Genomic DNA, 25,043 nt, shown 5'->3' on the forward strand with positions numbered 1-25,043 from the left:
TGAAATTATCCATTATAATAGTTATTGCTCTTATATGATGATATTTTAGATTAACAAACTACAAAAGACCTATTCTCTGACTTCTTTTTTCCATGCTGCCATTTCATTTCCCTTGGATTAGATGAAATTGGGCTTTCCCCTTTCATGTCTGTAATCAGTTTCAGTTTACATTTCCTACAAACTAACAGTTCTGCTGAGATCGATCTCACAGCATTGCTGGAGAAGATAAATATTTTATGATAAAATGAAAGCATGTTATTCTAGGAATGTATTGTTGATGTTCCATGTAAAATTGTGACAGCATGTCCATTCAGAACCTTGTTAGCCTGTCCCTCTCATCTCTTTGATAGGAATCACCTTTCCATGTCAAAATTCTTGCACTTAATGTGATTGCAAAGACTTTTTGTCATGAAAATTAACAAATGCCTCTGAAGTCAGAAGTAGCATCTTTTCCTGCAGACATCACCATGGAAATTTATAAAAGGTTTCATATTTTGTAGATTCTATTCCATAAATATTAAACCATGGTGCAGTGAGGAGTTCAGAGAAAACAGCTCCAAAATACTACCTGCACAAACTCACCCAAGGCTTGTTGTTGCTCAGGGACTGAGCATGGGCAGAACTGTGTAGGAAAAACACATCACTCAATTTAGCACTGCAGTGCAAGTGGTGCGGAAGCACTGAACTAGCCAGTTTGTCAACTTTTTTACCTAAGAAACCCTGGAGCTTTAGAGAACTTTGTTGGGTGAGGATGATGTCTTATTTCCATTGCTCTACCCAGGTTTTAAATTCACTGGAGTTGCTGATTTACACTCCCCCATGACAGATGGAGGGAGAGAGCATCTCCTGCCTGGTCAGAGGGTGCTGGTTATCAGGGTCCAGCTAATCTCAACTCCCTGCTGTGGATGCTTTTCACAACTTCAGAAACATTCAGATTGCTTCCAAAAGCTGGTTTTATTGAAAGATGATCTAGTAATGAGTGCATGTTTAGGTAAAAGTATCATCACACTGAAGTTAGTCATAAAAGTGTTTCTGAATTACCAGGGCTTCATTCCAGAGTGATATATAAATACTCCAAAAACTTGAATGCTAGGGTAAGCTCAGAGGCTGATAACTCCTTCTTTCTGCCTGACACCCACAGTGTGTGTGCTCCAGATGATGTGACATGAAGTCATTTGCACCACCATGCATATGCATAGCATCCTGATAAAAACTCATTACCAAGGTTTTCTTTGGTTTTGTTTATGTAGTTATGGAATTGGTGCACACATGCTTAAAAACACATGACAGGCTTTGCTTTGGTATTGGGGTGATAAACAAAAGTGCATTCAAGGAGGCTGAATTACGTTATTGTGCAGTTTTGGCATTATTCTCAGAGTATGGCGTCATGCGAATGATTGTACTTTAGACTCGCTAAGAACATTTCTGCACAGGTGCTTCCATCAATAGTAGCTCACAGAACAGGACTGCACTGTATTGCTAGGTTACTAATGCTAAAGGTCTGTTCTTGTATTACTTTTTCAGGAAAAAGAAGCTTCAGCTGATATAATGACCTAAATCTAATGATTTGAAGGAAGACTCAATTAAGATTTCAATTCAAGATTTTTGCTCCTGTAAACTGTAGGTCAAGTCCACAGTCTCCAGGAATATTTGAGGCTCGACCACAGAACCCCAGTTTATTGTGGGGAAAGCTCAAATAGGCCCTTGTGAACATGAGGAAGTGTTCCCCACCCTCATGAAGCAAGCCAGACACAATTTAATTCTTACTGCGCTCAACTGAGAGATTTGTGTTGAACACAAAGAGTATAAAAATAGATTTAAAAATCTTCAGAAGTCAAATTATTCTGATTTTCCCTTTGAAAATGTGTTTTCTTGTGCTGGGAGGAAAAGATACTGTACTTTATCATTACCTTGTTATATGGAAGCTGGAAATAAAAGAAATACTGTGTTTGCTAGACTGGCATAGGTGTTGAATTTTTTATCACTATTCAAAGGGAAAATGGTTCTTACTAACTGGATGTGTAGTAAGAAACACACATGAAAAAGAAACACTGCATGAGCAATTAGATTGTTTTGGAATTGCCTTGCAGATTATTTTATTAATCTGAGATACTTCATTCAAGTATCAGGCACGTTAGTTTTCTTCTACTTAAATAATGTTGTAGCTCTCATAACCTTCATACCATGATAGTATTTTGTTCTCATAAGGATTCTTTATTTACAAATCTTGTTCTTTCTTATAGAATCATAGAATAGTTAGGGTTGAAAAGGACCTTAAAATCATATAGTTCCACCCCCCCGCTGCCATCGGCAGGGATACCTCCCAGTAAACCATGCCACCCAAGGCTCTGTCCAACCTTGTTGTCATAGGCAGGTCTGGGTTGCTGTATCTGAAGGCAGGAACAGTTACTCTTTTGTCCCTTTCAGCTAATGTATGAATTGGTTCTGCAGCTGGAGCATGATCTCCTTCACTCCATTGTTTTTCACCCCAAGCTTAACAATGAGATAGTGGCATAAGCATGAACCTACCATTAGGTAAATAAAGAGACTAACACCATGTGTTGAGATTTTAAAGTGAGTGTTTTAATAGGGTGGAGATGAGGTGAGAAAGAACTACTGTCATCAGAAAGAACTTTAAAAAGAATCAAATATACTTGCCAGAGACATTTTGATATATATTGATTTTGGATCACTTTCACTTTTCACTTTTACATTAGCCTTCAAATTGAATGATCTTCTAGGCAGATATTGTCACTTGCATTGCTTATAGGACTCCCACCGTCACCATCAGCTTTGTGCAGTGTAATTGTAACTTAAGAGATGGTTTATGTTCTGAACTGTTTATAATCCAGATGGCATGGGTAATATGAGTAAAAACAGGCAGGATCACATCGTTCCAAGTTCACTTTCTAAGTAGATAGCAAACATTGAGAGTGTTTGAACAATAGAACAGGATACGCGAAGAGGCTGTGTCGTCTCCATGTTTGGAGGCACTTGAAACGCAACAGGGCTCAGCCCTGATTAATCTGCTCTACTTGACTCTCCTCTGGGCATGGGGTTGGACTAGGTGATCATGAGATCAAACTCAACAATTCAGTGATTCTGTGTGATTGTGTTTGGAGCAGAGTCAACCAGACCTAAATCTCTGGAGTCTTACAACATAACTGTTCATTGATCCACATCATCTTTGCCACAAAGTTGTACAAAGCCAATATTGCTATGGATGAAGACCAGTTCTGCAATTATTAGATTGAACAGTACTTCTTCATACCAATTGTCCCATTGACTTACATATTAAATTGACTTCTGAGCACCTCTTGACCTGAAGGTTAAGCTCTTAACATGCAATTCAATTTAAAAATTAACTGGCACTATTAAGACACTTCTTCCAAACCTAGATTAATATTCCTCTTAATTTCCAGAACTAGGAGCCCTGAAAAAAATAATAATGTATTAACTGGGTTAATATATTGGCATTCCTTGAGCACTAAGTGGGTGCAACTGGTATAAGTTCAGCTCGATTCAGATTGGAACTGATCTCTCCCAGTAATGTGAGAAAATGGAAAATCATTCCACAGGATTTTGTCTCTTGTGGGATACTCGTTAGCAGGGAGTGCTGGAAATAGACTAAAATGTTGCACCATCCTACACAGATGAACTAATAATTATTTTTTTTACTTCTTTACAGGAGCTCTCAGTAGGTGAAACCAAATTTTGGGTGCAACTCCCATACTGCTGCCTTTAATACCTGACTTAAATGTCATGTGTGCATTTTACATGTCAATGGAAGAAATCATGTGCCCTTACTGCTTGCACTTAAAAACTGAATGCTCCACTGGTAGCCATTTCCCTGCACTACTGGTGCAGTGCAGAAAAGGGGTGACCTACTCAACATTGTTATTTTCTCAAGCATTTCAGTGTTTTCCTGATAATGCTTCCTCATTTTTGGTATTTAGTAACCTCAGGATACTCTTCTCTCAAAAAATACATGTTTCCACCTGCAGATTTTGTGTATGCACTGGTCTTTCTAAAGCAGATCTGAACACTGTTGTACCCTGGCTCTTACTGAAGTCTATCAGTCTTAGCGTTGTCTTCAAAAGCAATGAATTTAGTCAGATGTATTTGCTTTAAATCCATTTTGGATATGAAAAAATCCCAAAAGTTATTCCTTTTGGATTGTATTGTTGCAAAATCTAGAAGACAGTAATTTTAAACCTAACATCTCTGAAGTTAACCAGTTTATTAAAAAAATAAATCCACAGCAAACAAAGAATTAGACCTGATTTTTCACTGTGTTTTTATTACAGAAAGATTTTCTGAAGAACACATTTTCAGTCATTGCAGAAGAGTAAGTAATCACCTTGTTTCTTAGGCAGCAGTAACCACACTGGTAAGAAATAGGTCAAAGTTGGACCTTTTCCAGGTTGGTTTGGTTTTTATACATTCAAAGCAAATAAGTAAATTTTGTGATTTGGGAATAGCAAGTTTATTCTAGGCAAAAAGAACAAATGAAGTAATTTATGCTCCTTCTTGGTGTAAATCTGATAGCACTTAACTCCATTGAATTGATTTGTGTAGCATGTATGTTATAATTAATTATCAAAACAAATTCTGTGTTAATATTAGTAGACTCAATCTAATCCTAGTGGGAAAAAGAGTTATAAATTAAACTTGAATTTCTGTTCTTGATTTATGTTGAACTGCAGTTTTCTACTAGATGTGCATACATCCCTCTATTTACCTTTAGTTTGAATGTTATCTTTGCGTAGCTATAAGATTAGTTTGTAATTTGAAAAGTGGAAGATTTTCTAGGATAATTTCTGGAGATGTAGAAGGCAACATAAATAAAAAAGAATGGAACTGCTTACATTTTTTTTATCCTGAAACAGACCTTTTTTTAAGATTCTAAAAATGATGCTTCAAGCCGTGATTTTAGCTGCTATGGCTGCTTCCACTTTATGAGCTTACTTCTTTTTGCAAAACCATGGCACTTGACAGTATTTGTTACTACTAACACTTGCCTTCCTGCAGTGATCAGAGGACAGTAGTGGGCAGGTGTTACGATGTGACTACTACTTAGCAGGAGAAACTTGCTCCTTATCCTAGCCCTTATTCTTCCATCTGCTTACTCTCACTGTTGTGCCTGGCTATAATCCAGATTTGCAAATTCTTTTGGGGACTAGGATTTTTTTATATTCCATGCTTTTAGATGTCTTAACACAGAGAGTACAATAATTATCTCTGCTTGTAAGACTGAAGGACAAATATTGTGCTCTGCAGGGTAGAACGCCTCCTGATCATTAAAACTTACCAAACTATGGGACAGTACTGTGGCTCCATCCCCTTGAGTGTCCTCATTCAGGTTAATAAGTAAAAATAATAGAAAAGAGGATTGGTGCATCTATCTAATACACCAGACTAAATTAGTAAATAAACGTAGCCATTTATCATCATGTTGGTGGATTAAATTTAATCAACCCTTTCTAGATAACATAAGAGTATTGCAACTATTAGCTGTTAACTTAAACTTCTCTTCTAAATTAATCAATGGTAATATCAGGTAAAATCAAAGTATAGTTAATACTTCTGAAAATAACCTGCATTTTTTTTCAGGTTTGTTTCATTGTTTCATCTTTGGGGTTTGGATGTTGTTTTTTTTCCTAGAATTATTAAAAATTACTGTAGCCTGTAGTAGAAATGTGATTTATGGCAATGTAAAACAGTATAAATGGATTTAGACTCTGAATGCACACATTTTTAAATATGCTTTGAATTTCAAACAAGTCAGCATTTTTTTTTTTGCTTTAAGGTAATAGCTCATTAAAGGAGTGCAAAATTCCTGCAGGTTTTTCTAAGATTAGTGCCCTAAATACTTGCATTGACATAGAAAATGATGTTGATATGGCCTTTAAGAAGCAAAAGAGGAGATAATTTGAGGTTATGTTTGATTAAATGATTTAAAAGATACTTTATCTTCACAAACTTTTCCCAAGCTCTCCCTCATTTACTTCAGATGAGCTCTAAAATAAGTCTAGGCTTACATTTCCCAGTGTCATTCTTAGGTTCACCTCACCTTGCAAATTTTGCAGGCATAGATGAAGTTTCAACTAGCACAGTGAATTATGAATCCATTATTCCATTGTATTAGCACAGTAATGAAAGTCTGATGCTCAAGTTTTTAGACTTAAACAAATTAAATACTTCTGCATATATCGGACACACACTTGGGAAGGAATCAAATGGACAAAATGCTCTCCCCATGCACTGTCCTTTGCAGCAAACCATTCTCTATTATGCTGTTGTTTATCCTTTTAATGAATTACTGCACTCAATTAAGATGTACTTATAACAAACAAAAAAATGTGAAGTAGTATATGGAAGTTAAAACACAGACAATATTTAGTTAAAAACCTAGAAGAAAAGTAATGGAAAAGATAATTTTCCCAATTTTCCCTATTTTTTAGCTTCTCCTAAGCTTTTCTGTTGCATCTCTGTACATTGCATATTTAACCAGTCCACCAGCCAGATCATTCCTGCATCTTTAGATATCCCTTGTTGGAAGAAATTAATGTAAAGCTGCCTAAGCCCTAATTTGAACTGGGAATTATCTTAAAATCGGTTTTGAATGACAGTCATATTTGACTTTTTTCTTGCTTAAAAATATTAATATGCTTGTCATACTAAGAAGCTTTTGATAGTGATTAAGAAATTATCCTGTTTCTCAAAGGGGGCACTGTAACTACCTATATACACAAAAGCAACAAAACAATAGTATAATTATTGTTTAGAAAAAAATATTACTATTGTGTCCAAGTGCAAATTAGTTTAATGCTTCAATCATTTATGATTATTTCCAAGATGTGTTAAACGTGTACAGGCAAACAAGATCAAATCTGTGCTATGACATATGGTGCAATTTTTGATGGAACATGATAATTAGATGACTGAAAGAGATACAGATTGGCACTTGACAATATTATTAGGAAGTGGATCTGCTTTCCTTACTGTGTGTCTCCTGTCTTCTCTGAAGTGTTGATTATAAGATTCAGGATCATTTCTGTAAGGTTCTGCTGTTTGTTCTTCCTGCTCAAATGAATAGGTGTTAAATTTAGCTTTGGAGTCTGACACTTTCTTTGATAACCAGCTAAAAAACTGGGTCTATCCAGCAAAGTCACCCTGTCCAGACTCCTCTCAAGCACCTTTTGCAAAGCTCAGAGAAATAACTGAGCTGTGAACAGACAAGAGGTGGGCGGAATCACTTGACTATGGGACTTTTAAGTCCCTTCTGAACATTTGGTGTTATGTCAAGGAGGTCAGATCTTCCCCTGCTCAGTAGATCTCAAAGAGGAGGGTCCTCCCAGCACTTTCAATAGCATGGCTTAGCCAAGACTGTCTCAGGAGCACCAGGGGAGAAGCAGAAACTCTCCAGTCTGCAGGAGCTAAGTGGAGACCTGCAGTGGCAAACAGGTGTTCAGTCAGGGAGCAACCACAGCCCTACAAGAGATCCCAGGAGCAATTTGGAAAGTACAGCAGTGAGACGGGGCTTGGTCAGGTTTTGTTAAAAATTTGAAAATTAAACTTGCTAGATATTATTCCTCTATTATTGTGCTATATTCCTGCATAAATAGATACATGTGGGTGAAGGATGTATATAAATTTGTCTCCTTGTTTGTGTGAGAACTCTGAATCTTAGGCTTCATGTGTATAACAAGTTATGTTCAGAGAAATTGACATTAGTAGCTGCAAGAAGCATATACATAATTCTTTATAAATATAAATTCTACTTTTCTTAATACCAATAAAACTCTGCTGTACTGCAGGCAAGACTCTAAATGCAGCTACCAAAATCAGCCATTTTTCATTTAAATTATCATTTGGAAACTGTGTTTTTGCGGAAATTTGGAAACTTAATTGGGAAAAGAAATATTTAAATCCATATACTTTGTAAAATATTGTAATGAATCAAGATCCTGCAGATAGTAAATAACATGGTGTCCTGGGTTTACCTTAAACAACAGCACATGGCTGTGGTGAAACTCTTCAGGCAGGAATGAACAGGTGGGGTCCAAAGTCCCCATTTAGGATAGCAAATAATCACCTCAGTTTCCAGAAAATCCTGCAGAAGAGAACAATTGACTGATGGGTATTAGACCTTGGTAAGCATCTTTCTAGCATACATTACACTTATTTCAGATGTCAGATTCCAGAAAGACTTGGGTCTTGCAGGATTATAGTGTTCCAGGAGTCAACTTTGAGCAGCCTGGGGAAGCTCGCAGCTGTATGCCTGGGAATGTATAAATTATGCACTAATAATTAGGTGTCTGTGTGGTGTATGGGAAGAATTAGGTGCCCAAGAAACAGATCCACTGATGTCTTCAATATGAGCATGAAAATTACTACGACATTCGTATGCCTTATGTCCTGACAAAATTGTAAAGAAGGACATGTATCTGCACAATGTTTTTTATCTATTTTTCCCAACACTTAATGATTGGTCTTCATTCAATAAGTGAAAATCCTAGGATCAGCTTCCTTTGACAGCCTGATGACATGGTACATGCATTTTCAGTTTCTCATGATGCAGCTTTTTTATTTTGCGAAGAGTAAATGTCCATTTGTATTCAAGAGAGAGGAGACATGACATTTTGTCCCTGGTTAGAGTGCTGGCTTTGGGAAAGAGCACACATTAAGCATTGTACTGCCTGTATTAAATCATACTTGGAGCAACAGCTAAAAATTATGTAACTTCCCAGCAGGAATTGATCACCTTTGTGCTTGTAATCTATGTATCATCACACATAGTCTCTGTCTTTGGATGTGTCAAGTGGCTATTTCTATATGTCATGCACAATGGAACAGTTTGAAAGACTGAGAAGCTTCAGTAGCCTTGTGTTTAAAAGCACTAACATGGAAAAATGGCAGGTTCAAAGCTCTGTGGACAGAAGAAAGGTTTTTTTTTTTTCTCATTCATCACACAAACATGGTGCTAGCTGCTAGGTAAGAAGAAGGGTTTTTATTGGCTCTTAATTCTGGGGACAGAAAGGTGCCTGTGCTTTATTATTAGAGCTGTTTGTAGGACAAGGGTGATAGAAAACCTAGATTGTGACTTTCAGCAAGGGATAGACATGGAACTGGAAAGGGGACCACAAGAAGGAATCAGTATACCCTGCCTGAACTTGTCCATAGTTAGATTAGCAGTTGCAATCTAATCAAGTTTAATAGGAGCTGCAAACCCAGCTTGCTCCCTGTGGCACATACACAGACAGACAGACCAGGGTACTGTTCAAAGACCTGGAGGAGGGCTTAAAGGCATAGGAATGAAAAAAGAAATCCTCACTGAACAAAACCTGGGTGGGTGTGTGTGAGAGGGGAGGGGGAAATATGTTCATTTTTCAACCTTGTTTTGCAACTAGACAGAAAGCTCTTTTGTTTTTAGAACAGTCAGTCTAATTTTCACTCATGATAGGAGGACATGCATGAAATCATCTTAATGAACAGTTGCTTAAAGGAAACATAATCAAGAGATTAGGGCTTTCTGTACTTTTTCTGCTTTTTATGTCTGTATCTATATGTGTGAGACTTCAAGAATGAATCATTTGGTTTCAAAAATGCAAGTAATTATTTTTTAAAACATTGATGTAGCCACTTATTTTCCCATTCATGGTTCAGAAATAGGATTTGCTTCCCTATTTTTTTATCTGTCAAATTGAGTAGAAATCATAAGGTATTTATGACACAGTAACCAACTTACTGCTCTGTGAAACACAGTATGGGAAATGTGGGAGTAAAATATTCAGCTGTTTCATGACTTCCTAGAACTCTCTGCATGGGACACATCCACACAGCATTTTGAGAGCTTTATGGCTCAGTTCACCTCAGTATAGAAATATTTAAGTAAGAGTTATTAAAATTAATGAACTGTTGTCTTCAAGTCTAATGATGGCTTAAGCCATTGTTATAGTGACTGACAGAGCCAAAAGGAAAATACAGGACTGTTCTGAAGGATCTGAACACAAACCTAGAACATCCGAACTGGAAAAGAAAAGCTATGGAAAAGCAGTTCTTTATTCTTAAAATAATTAAATTAATAATTGGAATATGTCAGAATTTTTCCCATGTTTTTGTTATTGATATTGTTTCAACCCAGCCAAATCAGCCATTCCTAATGAAGAACATAGTAAATTCCTGACCAAGAGCAAAAACATCTGCTTCTCAGTTGCAAGTACAGTAGGCTGACATGGAGGACAAAATGGTGGAAAGAAGGAATGAGCGTCTGGAACCTGCCATTATGAATAAAAACAATTAAAAGACAATATGAAACTATGGTGGAGAAGAGGACATATTGTAAATTAGGAGAATAAAGCCTCTGCAGAGTAGTTAATAAATTAATCTCTTCAGTGTTCCCCAGGAGGTTTCAGCTATTTCAGCTATGTCTTACTCTTTCTGCTTTTATCCTCTTTTTCCTTCATCGCTTAATTCTTTTAAAAGCAGTGATAGTAGCAGAAAGTCAAAGTTCTTGCTTAGAAATAAGGGCATGTGGAGGAGCGTCCACTTTTTATTGCTGCCAGGGGCTCTCAGAAAATGTCACCCGTGCCTGTGCTTGTTTATGCTGTGCAAATGGGAAGGCATTTCTCAGAGGAATGCAGCAAGCAGCGCTTCTGAAAGCAATCAGGAAATTCTTGCTGATGTGGGAGTCGCCACCACTCTCCCAAGCTAATGAAACCCCCAACATCGGGATTAGAGGCGAAAGAAAAGTGTCTGCTAATTGATTTTTCTTATGTGTGGAATTGGCAGGGTCAGAGGTAGAGCTGGGGCTCCCTCCTTGAAGGGCAAGACACTGCTGGTGCTCCGGCTGTCAGTGTGTTATCAGAGAACTGCCCTCAGTCTTCCCTGCAGTAATTGCTGTTCTGGTGCCTCCTGTGCTCACAGTTTGCTGCTTATTCTCCTCACTCCTTGATTTTCTTCTCAGTTTCTGCTTGGACAGTGTGCGTTGCACAACCAGTCGAGGTTATGTTGGTGATCAAGCCCAGGGCAGGGGAATCATGGCAGTGCTCACTAGTGCTGCTACGAGCACGCTGGATGTTGCAGTGAGGACTTTCTGCACTGCAGGCATAACCGAGAACAATTTATGCTTGCAGAGGTGATGTCATTGCTCGCATCCTACAAACATTCCTAGTAATGTAGTTACGAGCCCTGATCTCTGGTAACCTGGGAGGGAGGTACCTTTGCTGCCCAGCGGCAGGAGCTGGAATGATGCTGAGTATTCTGGAGTGCCATCTGCTGGCACTGCGTCCTCTTGCTGTTTTCGTGAGTGATGCGCCTGTGACAGATGTACGGGGGGTAAGTACCAGGAAGCGTGAACTATCAGGACACTATAAATTGCTCTACATGAGGTAGGGACTGAGCTATCACGATAATCAGCAATTGCCTTCCAGTCGTCCTCCTTTGCACTCCAGCAAGAGCAAGACAGACTGGAGACACCAAGGTCTGCATTTTGCCTGACCTTATCTTATAAACATTAGTTACATTAGCATTATAAGCATTGCAAGTCTGTACTTTTACCAGACATTTCTGTTTGACATGACATGTTTACAAACAGTTTGGTTTCTCCTGCTTTGTTCAGAGCTCTGATTTGAAGGGATTGTATCCATATTTCTTTTCCATTTCTATGGAAACAGCTAACCTTCTTCTAATATAGCTGTTTTGTGACTGCTGGGCCTTATTCCCTTCTCATGTGAGCTCTTTTTAAGCCAGTATTGCACTGCTGATCCCACCTGAGTTACTTGAAGCTGACAATTATAATTGAGAGCATTCAGATCTGCTGCTCTCTCAGCACATTGCAATGAAAGGGACTTACTTGCAAAATGTAAACAGATTTAGAGCAGGTATTGTAAAACATCTCCTACCAGCCAGCATTTTATTATGATAGCCACAGTTCAAACTCCACAGCTAGAAAAGCCACAAATTTCCATTATAAAGTTCGCAGTGATCTGCCAACTGTGAAGAATCAGCTTTTTTTTTATTCATTAGGAATATGGAGTTAGATTTGGTTTTCCTCCAAAAGCTTCAGAATACAGGATCAGAACTGCATTTGATCTGTGTTTTGATTCCCATTGGCATTAAAACACATAATCTTATATGTTTCAAAACTAAAAGATGATCATGATTGTTCATCCTCTTATGTACTGGCCTGGAACAGGAGCAGGAGAGCTCATTGGTGTGTGTATACTTGATAGTGGGAGAATTTGTTCTTTGGTGTAATACTATGTGCCTTCCTCAGAGAAATGCAGTAGTTTGTTTTGGGGCTTACCACCTCTATTGCATTTGATGCTGAAATGAAGCTGATGTCAAATGGGTTTGATCTTCATGTGAGGCAGTTGTGGCCCCTGGAGAACTGATGAACAATGCATGGAGAGGTGGCTGATTATTACAGTAACACCCTTCATGTTTCTAATGAGTGAAAAGTTAAGCAAAAGGTGAGTACTTTCCTAAAACAAATTTTCTGTAATATCTGGTCATTTGGAAACCAGATAGAGAGATCCCACACAGCTGTGTCATAGAGCAGCAGTGACCACTGTCTGTAGGCTTCTTGCAGCTCATGCTCATCATCTCCTCCTGTCCCTGGTTCAGAGGACTTGTGCTCACTTCTCCTGAGCTGCCAACAGCAGCATTTAGCTCTTGGGAACACTCTTCTTCCTCTTGCTGTGGCTACAGAAAGAAATAAAACATACATGCATGAGGCAGGCTTTGCATTTCACTGCAGTTGGCACCATGGGACAAATTATTTTTGAGTCATGTTTGCACAGCTCCCTGCTGGGTTAAGTAGACACTTTGGTTCTTGTTGATTCTTGTTCTCCTGAACTGAATCAACCCATGCACTAGTTCTTCTTTGTGCTACTTTAATTTTATGGTAGGAAATATATTTGCTTATTTACCAGTCACAAAAGGTTAGGAATAGAGCAGTATTGTGGAAAATCCGTTCATGACGTGTAGCTTATATTTTGTCTGAAGAGCTAAAATATATGAAACACTAAAAAGAGGTGGGGCTTATGCTAAATAAACCAAAGGGGAAAATAAGAAAAAAAAATATTTAAACATCTACTAAAGCATATGAAACATACGTAATTTCACATTTTCAGCTAACCTATACTATAGAGATGCTGACAAATCCATTGCTAGAGGGTAAAAGTTGGGGTTGTGATAATATGACCAAAGAAGAAAATGTGATATATGGCAATCTATGCCTTATCCTGCTTGGGGAAGGTGGGGTGTTTGGTTTTGTTGTTTGTTTGGGAGTTGTTGTCTTTGTTTATTTATTTACTTCTTATTTAATATTTATTTATTTTCTTATGATATTGTCCCTAGAGTACTGTCATATTCACTTCCTCCTTTTGGATATATTTGTGGAGAGATGTGACAAGGTTGATATTTGCATTCGGCAGCTTTGAAATTCTCAGCATAAAAACACTTATTAATGAAACAAATGTTCCTGGTATTATGTTCCCTTTTGCTATTCACATGGAAGTTTTGGGTCTGAATGAGCTCATCTTCCTAGCTGGGGGTTACTCTCTAAATAGGCATTTGCTCAGGAAAATACACAGTGGCATATTCAGACCATCTGCTTTCCTGATTAAACTGACATGAGAGACTCATGCTGTGGGCCAGGTAGCAGGGGTACACTTTACACATTGCAATGTATACAGCTCCTCTGAGGCCATAGGAGGAGGGAGAGTTGCTGTGCATGGACCCTATAGAAAATCACATTCAGCAGGACTTATTTGGGTGCAGGGTCCTTGTCCGGGTGTCTCAGTCTCAGTTCTTGCCCAGGGATGCAGACAGTCCTCTGTACCTCTCCATGGTTAGTCATTCTTCACTATGAGCATGGTGAGGCACTGGCACAGGTTGCCCAGAGAACCTGTGGCTGCCCCATCCCTGGCAGTGTTCAAGGCCAGGTTGAATGGGGCTTGAAGCAACCTGGCCTAGTGAAAGGTGTCCCTTTCCCTGCCCATGGCAGGTGTTGGAACTGGATGAGCTTTAGGGTCCCTTCAACCCAAACCATGCCATGATTTTCTGCAGCCTAAATGTCAGCTTGGTGGGTGTTTTGTGGTGCCATTGACAGGCATGTCTCATGGTGATGTCCTGTGAGGGGCAGCATGGGAACTTCCAGGTGTAAATTAGTTTATTCTTTAAACTAACCTCATCACTGTTTCACCACCATAGCGGCATGCCCTATGTTTGGACTGCAGTTTGGACTCTGGAAAGTGGGCAACCTTCTCCTTGGTGGAGGAAAAAGAAATCCAGGCACTTGTGTGACACTGAGTTTCTCTTGCAAAGGCTGGGTCAAGCATACTTACTAGGCTTGAATCCATGACTGTGTATATCCCCAGTGCAGTTGTGTTGATGCTATGATGATAAAATATGAAAGAGGCACAAGACAGATTCCAATAGAAGGTTATCACTGCAATTTAGAAAAATTATGTTTAAAGATTTAGAAATCCATTCCTAACATCTTAAGTCTTCCTGCCTTGGGCTTATCTTTTTTCATTTTATCTCAGTCTCTTACTTGCAATTCAAGTTTAGTACCAAGATGTGGAGGTACCAGTAAAATCTCCTAGTACTGATCATTTATTGGTTTTAAACTGCGTAAGACTGCCTGTCATTATTTAAACTCCTGTCCTTTGTTTTTACTTTGCAGAAATGAGGAAGAACAATTCCTCTTTAGGGTAGCATAAATATAGGTCATACGAGTTTTAGTGCCAGCAGTTTTCTGGCTGTTGTTTCAAAGACCCAATCCAGAGGTGAGTGTCAGTTTCTTCTGTCATTGCACATGATCATTTACTTAGGTTTATTGTTTCTTAAAGTGAAAGGTCTTAAGTCAAATGCAGTGGGATGTTTAGTGTGTAGTAGTACAGAGGATAGACGGGATGTCTTTTTGCTCTCTTCTGGATCTAGTGACAATGACGTGCTTGGCTGAGATTATGCAGGACTGGACTCAGTGACCCATGTTGTTCCTTCCACTGTTAGTTAAACTGCCCTATAATTTGAGGAACTGAAATGGAATTTAGTACCGTGAATCCCACGCTGTGATGTGTGAACCTCTTATAACTGCAAGGCAAAGAAAATGCTTGGTGGTGCGTAGAGTCGTGACTGTGGACGTGTTCCTTTGCTTTGGATGGTCTGGAAATCCATGGCTGATTGACAAGGAACCTCAGATAAATACAAAAGCTGCACATGATTCTTTAGGCCAAATCCTGAGATCTCATAAATTGCCAACATCCTTAGGACATGACCCTTTGTCATCTGTATAAATAATGTGTAAATACATGGAAGATATATCCACAGCTGGTCTAAATCTGCCTACATCTTAAATAACCTAATAATTGCCTAGTGTTCATGCATGACATAGTTTCAGAAATCAGTCTTCAGTGAGGAGACAGTGTGAAGCTTGAAAACACAACTGCATGTGCTCTTCCTATAAAGCCTTCCTGTGTAGCATTATAAATAATTGCTTACTATCAGTTAATATCTAATTTTTAACACAAAATGGAACTTCTTATGCACACTGGCATATAACACTGTTCAGTGTGCCTCTGTGATTTCACTGGTTTGTAGGAGTAAAGGCATCACTGCAGCTTGTTTAGTTGACAAAACTTGATGTAGCTGGATTATAATTGTAAAACACCCAAACTCAGGGGACACTACACCCTCTAAGCACCAGAGCCTGGATTTACATTAAGGAGTAGATTTGATGCATGAAATTTCAAGGAGATCATCTGAAAAATCTGACTTTGAGAGAGATCTCTTCAAGTGACTTTTTCCTTTCTTTCAAATATATCCAGACTTTGATGAATTCCCAGACTAGGGTCTTCATTGTGTCACTGTGGATCCATGTTAAGAATGTGTTTCTTGTGTCTGCTTTCTTCCTTTCATACACTGCCAATTTCTTTTTTTTCCCTCTTCATAATTTGAACAAGAAAGACAGACAATTGTGCAAAAGCTTCCTTGGAAAAATAAAACGTCTTGAACTAGTACAGCTGCTTTGCTATAAATAAAGTCAAACATACTAAGGTCTTAACCTAGCGTTTTGCTATGTTAGATTTGGAATAGCCTCACTAGATACAAGCCCAGTGGATAACATCCCTAAAGAATTTATCTTCTGTACGTATTTCAGTTCTTGTGAGCAGAAGAACACGGGAACAGTGTTTTATGAAAAGTTATTCATAAATTATAACTTCAGGTACACAGAAGATAGGTCACTCCACTGTATATAAACAGTACAAGCACTGAGAATAACAGAGATGGACCTGCATCAGTGTACATGTGAACATCCCAGAGATCTGAGAGATCGTGTCCTGCCTAGATCTAGAATCCTGAAGGACTGTGTGGTATGAAATAACTACTTTCCAATTTTTACTCACTTTTCAGTAATAAAAGGTTTTGATCCATGATTTTTTTTTCTTCTTTGTCAAGAACATATGAAATTATTTTGCATAAATAATAATCAGGCATAACTGAGACGTCTGGTATTTTGAGATGGATTCTGATTCCTGCCAAAGCAGGAAGTCATGAGTAGAACAATTAATACATGCCATTCCTCACTTGCTAGCACAATAAAGGGAAGACAAACTAAGACAAACTGTATAAGCTTTTAAATGTATATATCCATGTGGCAAAATGTAGCATAAAGGACTTAGCTGTTCTGTCTGCATTGTTTTAACTAAATTAAAAGCATCAAATAGCAAAATAAGTACAGATTGCACAAAAATAAAGTGAAAATAAATAGCTTCGTCTGAGGAGTTTCTTGTTTCCTGATTTAAAGGGTGATGACAAGAGACTGACTCACAGTTTGAAGCTTGTCCAGCACTTGTAGCTGACCCACTCCTGCCTGATATTTGAGGTGAAACTCAAAGGTTCCAACATTTTCAGAGTGGGAGACTTGGAGGAGTGTGTGAAGACTGAGATCTAGAGCAGAGCAGTTGAGCTTTTATTGCACATTCAGTCAGAACTATTCCTCAAAATTCAAGAGAGCTGATGTTGCCCATGGGATTATGACCTTCACCCTGATGTTCAGGTTTTCTCTGTTTACATCAGGGATAAGCTAAAATAAATATATTTACTTCAGATTGCCTGAGGCCCGAATAGTCTAAAAATATTGAAGCTCTCTGCAACGCAGCAGTGAGTGTCTTTGAACAGAATCAGCATTATTTTTATAGAACAGAGAAATATTTTATGTGCTTATGGATAACGGAGTTTGTTTCTAAAAGGCCATCCTCAGCTCTCCTCCAAACTGTGTAGCCTCATGTGTGGAGAAACAATTATCATCAACTAAAGCCTTGAAACTTTATGTCCAACTTTTTTAAACACTTTGAAAAGCTCTGGGGAAAAAAATCTAGTTACTGGTCAAGTATGGAGAATAAGCTTCCATTTGAGTATCAGTGACATACACTGTCAGTAGTCCCTCAGCTCTCGTAATCAGGTGCCTGGTATAGCAGAGACATCCCCACTCAATACTATATAATACTTCAAGTATTTTCCTTCTAGACATGGCCAAGCCCTTAAGAAAGTACAAGAACTTGAAGGATTTCAGCACCTTTGCCTCTTGGAGTCCAGTCCGTAGTGCATCAGGAAAGTCAGCCTATTGTTAGCAGGAGGCTGAAAGGGTGATGCTTGCTTGTCTGACTTTATTATTTGATGTCCAGAATATGTCAATCTCCTTGTTATTTTTCTTTCATTGCTTGTTCCTCCTGGAGCCAAAAGGCATGATATTCAGAGAGCACTTTTTTATATCCCTGCCTGCAGTCTCTATGGCCACTTCCCCTACCTGCTGGTGGGGGCCCAGTATGATTTTTCAGAACATAGCATGTTTCAGCAACGTGGGTTTTTTACTCTTTTCAGAGTGGCACAGATAGATGAAGGGGAAGTCCTATAAGAATGGAAAAACAGTATTGTGTTGAAGCATGTTCAAGGAAAGGTTGGATGAGGCTTTGAGCAGCCTGGAGTAGTGGAAGGTGTCCCTGCCTGTACTAGGAGGACTGGAAATACGTGGATGATCTTTCAACCTTTCAACCCAAACCATTCTGTAATTCTATGATTCTCTGATAAGGAATTAGGTTATTAGGATGGTAAATGTAGGAGGGTCCTTAGAAAAATTCCTTATGTTATGAATGATCTTGAAGTTTACATACTCATTTTGGAGGTCTCTGACTTGAGAGATTAAGAAATGGTGTCCAAGGAGGCCAAACGCCGTTTAACTGAAAGCAATGGAAGATTCAGATACATAGCATTTTTTTATGAAGTAACAGGTAAATGAAATTGATTGGCCAAGTTTTATTACATCTAGGTAAGATTAGAGGAACAATTTTGACCTCTCTGTCTCTGGGGTTTCCAATCAAAATGGGTGAGATAATCATCCTTTCCTATCCTGCACAAGCAGTCTAAGGCTGAATGTGTTCATTTGTGTGAAATAAGGCTCAGCTTCTCTGAAGCACCATGGAAAGACCAGTGCTTATGTACAGTAAGTGCATTTCTAAGCATCTGCTGGACAGGAACAGCATTTCTCTGTGCCAGCCCTTCAATAGCTTTGTAAATATGAAAAGAGCGATATGGTCTACTTGTGTGGTGTTGTTAGGTGTTTTATTCATAGTGCATTTCAAGCAACAATGAAAATAAACATTTTTCACATATTCTTTGTCAATAATTTTTCCTTGTGGTAAATTCTTAGACTCTGACATATTTTGAGCTTGCCTTCAGCAATCTGTACACATGTTTCTTATTAGGATCTCCCTTGTTACATCATTTATTATAGCACTGTTTTGCCAAATGTTTGCATTAGGAAAGGCATACCATTCTGACGTTATTCAGGGATTCTTATGGGGAAGTAAGGTAAAATATAGATGATACTTTGTTTTGAGCCCATAAGCACAGGCGTTTCTTATTAAGGTTTTCAGCAGCTTATGAAACCAAATGGGATTTGATAGAAGCGAGCTATAAAGGAAGTTTTGCAAAACTTCTTAGAAAGATTTTAATCCATAATTTGTATGTATTCCCAGCTGAAGTTTCATTTTGTAGGGAAATGAATATGGGAAACTATTGCATAATCAGCAAACTCCAATGATTTCAGAGAAACATAATAAAGTGAAAATAAGTTACATGGTAATAATTGTTTTGGACTGCAGAGCTAGTGCAACTTCCAGGGAGAAAAACAAAAGCTCTGATTCACCATGGTATTACTTCATTTTTATACTGATTTATCTGTATTGTATTCAAGGAAAAACACTGGCATAAATAATTAAAATAAGAGCAAAAGTGACTCAGGTCCCCACAGAGGTTGTTTCTTTCTTATTACAACAAAGTGGATTGAAGGAACCTATAAAAAATTAGCGCAGCTCATTCACTTGACATTTTCCAGTGGTAAAGCCATCATCCATATGAATGTATTTCCTTTTTAATATATGGGAGGTTAGTCAGTTGTACCCACCAGCACAGTATCTGGATAACAGTGTCCCATAGCGAGGCAGAAAAATATTATAACTCCATTATCGAGTGAGGCAGAGAAAGACTTAGAGACTTGTTCAAATTCAGGCACAAGGAGTAAGGAAGAAATGAGAATGGTAACAGCATCTACTATTTCCCAGTCTGGTGCCTTAACACAGGGTTTGCCTGATTTCTTAAAGATGGCCTTCCCCCATAATTAAAGGACCAGTGGACCACTGTTCCTCCCTGTTTATTCAAGCACATTGCAGTTATTCATTTATTTTAATGTATATGTCTTCCATGAGGTATGTGCTTCCATGAGCTTTGGGCTTCTTACCATGAAAAACTACCCATGTTAAGAAGTCTAACCTTAATTTCAGAGTTGTTTATTCCCTGCTGTAAGGAGCAGTGAGAACAAATGAATAAAGATGAAAGGGATTGAAAAGGCTTCTCAGTTTGCTTGCTTTGTGCCTTGCCAGGGTTTTCTCTGCTGTTACCCCTCCTATCCTGCTAGTCAGATTCAGCGGCTGCTCAAGGGCTAGGAGCAGAGTAGGATCCCTCACTCTGGAAGCTGTAGCGCTTGAAGCTGTGTTTTGTAAATGTCTAAAGCTATTAATTTGTTAATCATGTCACTATTCATTGAATATTTAGCACAGACAAGTTGTCATTACTGTTTCTGTGTTCCAGCTTCCACATGCTTTATTTCCCTTTCCAAATGTGAGGCAGTCACCCCATCTAGCTCTGCATGCCCACTCTATCCTTTCCAATGCCAGTTGCTAACTGCTGGTTACATACAGGTGTTACCCACCCAATAAAGCAAATCCAGCTGGCCCTATTTCCATTCTTCTCTCTGAAGGTTTCCAGGTAAGAGTATAAGGGGCAATACCTAGTACAGCAGCGGGGACACCTAGAAATGTGCTTAATCAGCTCTGGGAAGCTGTACCCAGAAAACTCATGATGAGCTCCTCAAAAGAAGAATGGTTTAGAGGAAAAACAATGTGCAATGTCAGATGAGGAAAGAAATACATAGGTTGATGACTGTGAGAAATGACTTAGATCTCTCTCTCATGGCTCATCTTTGCAATTAAATATGTTGTCCTGTTGTGCTTTCTCTGTATGGAAAGTTTGATATCAGCATTGAAGGTTAAACCTGTTCTGGTTTTGGAAAGGCTCAGATTTTCAATCTGTTTACCCAACACTAATTTATTTACTCCACTGAGAGATAATATTGAAAAGAGATACCTCTATTTTCAGACCGTTGTACAGATGATGCCCCCAAAACTTTGCTATGTTATCAGAGAACATACTTCTCTTTGTCCCTGTCCAGAGGATCTCTTTCTGGTTACAGACTACCACCATATTAGAAATAGAATCATAGAATCATAGAATGGTTTGAGTTGGAAGGGACCTTAATATCATCTAGTTCCAACCCATCAGTCATGTACAGGGATGCCTCACACTAGACCATGTTGCTCAAGGATATGTCCAACCTGGCCTTGAACACTTTTACCATTATCTTCATTAAGAGGAAAACAACAATCATTTAAAAAACTTTAAGAGTCATTATTCTTACAGTTTCTCAGAGCTTTGTGTGTGATCTGGTCCAGCCATTGTCCAAACCTGTATGTTATCTGATATTGAGTGCTTTGCCAAATCATAAAACTAATCCCCAAGAGAAAGCTCAGGGACCATGGTGAGTCTCCTTATGGGAGTCAACTGGAAGGTCTGTCCTTGTGCCACTGAGGCAGGGAGCCACCAGCAGCTTCTGAAAACTGCTTTTCTTTCTCTTCACAACAATGTTAATGAGTGAATTGTTTTCACTTATCAGCTTCTGTGTCTATGGAGCTGCTGGTTTGGCATAATGTTTGGGCTGATTTACTGCTTCATTCAATTCAAGCCAAAATCACATCTCTGGAAAAATAAGTCTACAAGCTGTAAACTTGTTTCATATCCAGATTTACTCTCTCATTTATTTATTTATTTTTTTAATTTAGGTTTTTTACTTCCTTAAGTAGGAATAAAATGATGCAGTAATATAGGTAGCCAAGTATGAAAACATAACTGAATAATAGATTGCTATAGTTTGCAAGAAAAGGCAGTACCACAAATCTGCAAATAGGATACACATAAAAAATCGGGATATTAAAACCTATGATAGTTTGGGGGATTTCTGAGTCTCTTTTATGGGCCCATACATTTCCAAACTGTTCAGTAACATTGTAAGGAGTAGGAAATTTCCATAAAAGAAAGCAAGCAAGGAAGTATCCATCCATCCATCCATCCTGAGTACTTCCGGAAAATGCCAAATGTTTTGAGGTTGCGATAAAGGCATAGGTGTTAGCAACATCAAGAGCTAGAATGACCTCTGCAAGCATTGTAAACAGTGCTGTTCTGACAAAAGCAGTGTGATGTGTCTGACTGAAGAGTCCCCTTTACTATGCTCACATACTTCACTGTCATCTCTAAAACTTCTGAAGTTGCATTGTGTTCATGGTTTTTACACACTGCTTGCTTTGTAACTCATTGATTTCTGTTGTGCAAAGTAAATTTATTCACATGAAAAGTACAATCTAACTATATGGTATAAACAAATGCTATAATGTTGCTCATAGAATCATAATGTTGCTCATAGAATCATAGAATCATAGAATAGTTAGGATTGGAAAGGACCTCAAGATCATCTAGTTCCAACCCCCCTGCCATGGGCAGAGACACCTCACACTAAACCATATCACCCAAGGCTTCATCCAACCTGGTCTTGAACACTGCCAGGGATGGAACATTCACAACTTCCTTTGGCAACCCATTCCAGTACCTCACCACCCTTACAGTAAATAACATCCTCCTGATATCCAACCTAAACTTCCCCTAAGTTTGAATCTGTTACCCCTTGTCCTATCGTTACAGTCCCTAATGAATAGTCCCTCCCCAGCATCCCTGTAGGCCCCCTTCAGATACTGGAAGGCTGCTCTGAGGTCTCCACGCAGCCTTCTCTTCTCCAGGCTGAACAGCTCCAACTTTCTCAGCCTGTCTTCATACGGGAGGTGCTCCAGTCCCCTGATCATCCTCGTGGCCTCCTCTGGACTTGTTCTAACAGTTCCATGTCCTTTTTATGTTGAGGGCACCAGAACTGCACACAATACTCCAAGTGAGGTCTCACAAGAGCAGAGTAGAGGGGCAGGATCACCTCCTTTGACCTGCTGGTCACGTTCTCCTCGATGCAGCCCAGGATAGGGTTGGCTTTCTGGGCTGTGTGTGCACACTGAAACTGGCTCATGTTCATTTTCTCATTGACTAACACCCCCAAGTCCTTCTCCGCAGGACCACCATGAATTTCCTTTTTGCCCAACCTGTAGCTGTGCCTGGGATTGCTCTGACCCAGGTGTAGGACCTTGCACTTGGAATGGTTAAACTTCATGAGGTTGGCATCAGCCCACCTCACAAGCGTGTCAAGGTCCCTCTGAATGGCATTCCTTCCCTCCAGCATATCAACAGAACCACACAGCTTGGTGTCATCAGCAAACTTGCTGAGGGCACACTCAATCCCATTGTCCATGTCAGCGACAAAGATGTTGAACAAGACCGGTCCCAACACCGATCCCTGAGGGACACCACTCGTTAGTGATCTCCAGCCGGACATTGAACCATTGACCACAACTCTTTGAGTGCGGCCATCCAGACAGTTCTTTATCCACTGAGTGGTCCACCTATCAAATTAATGACTCTCCAATTTAGAGACAAGGATGTCATGTGGGACAGTGTTGAACGCTTTTGTGTTAGGACTTTATAAACTGGCAGGCATTATAAAATATAATAAGCATGTAATGGTTTTGCATTGTGTGTTTCTTAGGTACCAGTGATCTGATGAAGATATTGAACCACTGCTGAAGATGTCTTATACCCAGCCCAGCCTTTGCCATCTATATTTTACAAGACTAGTGCTTAAAATGAGCATTCTTAATGTTTGATGCATGAAGAAATATGACAATTGCTTGGTTCCAGCTCTGATGAAACTTTAATCAATACAAATCTGGTGCCTGTGGTTGGATGATACATCTCCTTTTAGTGCAGGGTTTACGTATAGATCCTTGTTCTAGAGAAACATATATTAGCCAGGAGGAAAATACCTTCAGAAAAAGGTCCTGTACCCATGCCCAGGACATGGTGCTGTTCTTCAAGGATTTTCCATTTTCTTCTCCAGCCTTGTCACTAAAGAGTAAAGTGATGAGTATAGATTTGCCAGTGATCAACTATGGTTTAATTTGTTTTGAAGGAATTTAGCATTATGGACATTGTTTAAGAAGAGTAAGTTCTAGAAATAGATGTTCGCATGGAGAAGCTACTCTGGAATAGTTGTCAAGAGCCACTATTCCATGGTGGTACCTATGGCAGCATTCCTGGTGAGAAAGGACTCGTCCTATGAGCAGCCATTCCCTGAACTGTTCTAATGACTCATATAACAGCCAGAGAGTCCTTGACCGGGTGCCCCACTCATCAAGTCCTTTATGAAATTGTTTATTGGGATAACCCACAACTTATTGCTTCTTATTTTGTTGGGAAGAGGAACCTAACTCTCATTTGGGTGTCCGTAATTTGGCTTTCTAAGAAAGACTCCAAACAATGCTGTATTGTATTTATGTGTCTACAGCTGGGGCCTGCACTTTCTCTTCAATGCAGATCAGGAAGCAGTATATTGTGTAACTAGTAATAAGTAATTTCTTAGACAAAATTATAAGGCTCTGTTAAGTGGATCCCAGAATTCTATAACTCTTCGTTTATCTAGAAAGCTAAACGTGAAATGTGAAATGTATTGTTCTATGTTGCAGAACTTTCTATAAACCTATTAATGCAACTGTATCCTCACATTTCCCATATTTCAAAAATAAACTCCCCCAGTGCTAAACTTGGTATATATACTTCAGTAAGAATCTTGAGGAAGCAGCCTAATCCTTTTGCAATCCAGTGTCACTGGAAAAGCTCGGCTGAAGTCAATGGGAAAGACTCATGTTGGCATCATGTTGGAGGTATGTGGATCCATCTCAAGGATATGAGATGAACTCTGATTCTAACCTGGCACCCACACAGATTATCAAACTAAGATGCTGGTTCAAGAAATGTACATGTGTTTTCAATTGTAGCACTAAAAGGTGAAATTCAGTTTAATAAATACAATTTTTATCTTATTGCTGAAGATTTGCTTCATCACTCAGCCATTTTAGTGTCTGATGCTAGAGACTTTAATAGTGTGGACAATGAAGGGAATAAAATCCTTACACTTCTGAAAACATATCATACTTTCAAGTGGTTTTGGTATCCTTTCTGAAAAAACATTACTTGTGAAAATCATCTCTTGAAAATGAAAGCACAGTTGAACATTTCTTTGCTTAAATGTTAATATTCTTTAGCAACTAGGCAACTAGCATGTCTTGGTTCTCTCTATGTAGGAATTTGTTTACATTTTTAGCAAGCAATGTAGTCATTAACAACAATCTTGGATCAGCGGGAACTTGTGTCTGCTGCTACCTTACTAATGCACATTATTTTTCGCTGCCTCCTGCAAATCTAAAATA

Source organism: Melopsittacus undulatus, chromosome 5 (assembly GCF_012275295.1).
Source record: "Melopsittacus undulatus isolate bMelUnd1 chromosome 5, bMelUnd1.mat.Z, whole genome shotgun sequence".
Taxonomy (NCBI): domain Eukaryota; kingdom Metazoa; phylum Chordata; class Aves; order Psittaciformes; family Psittaculidae; genus Melopsittacus; species Melopsittacus undulatus.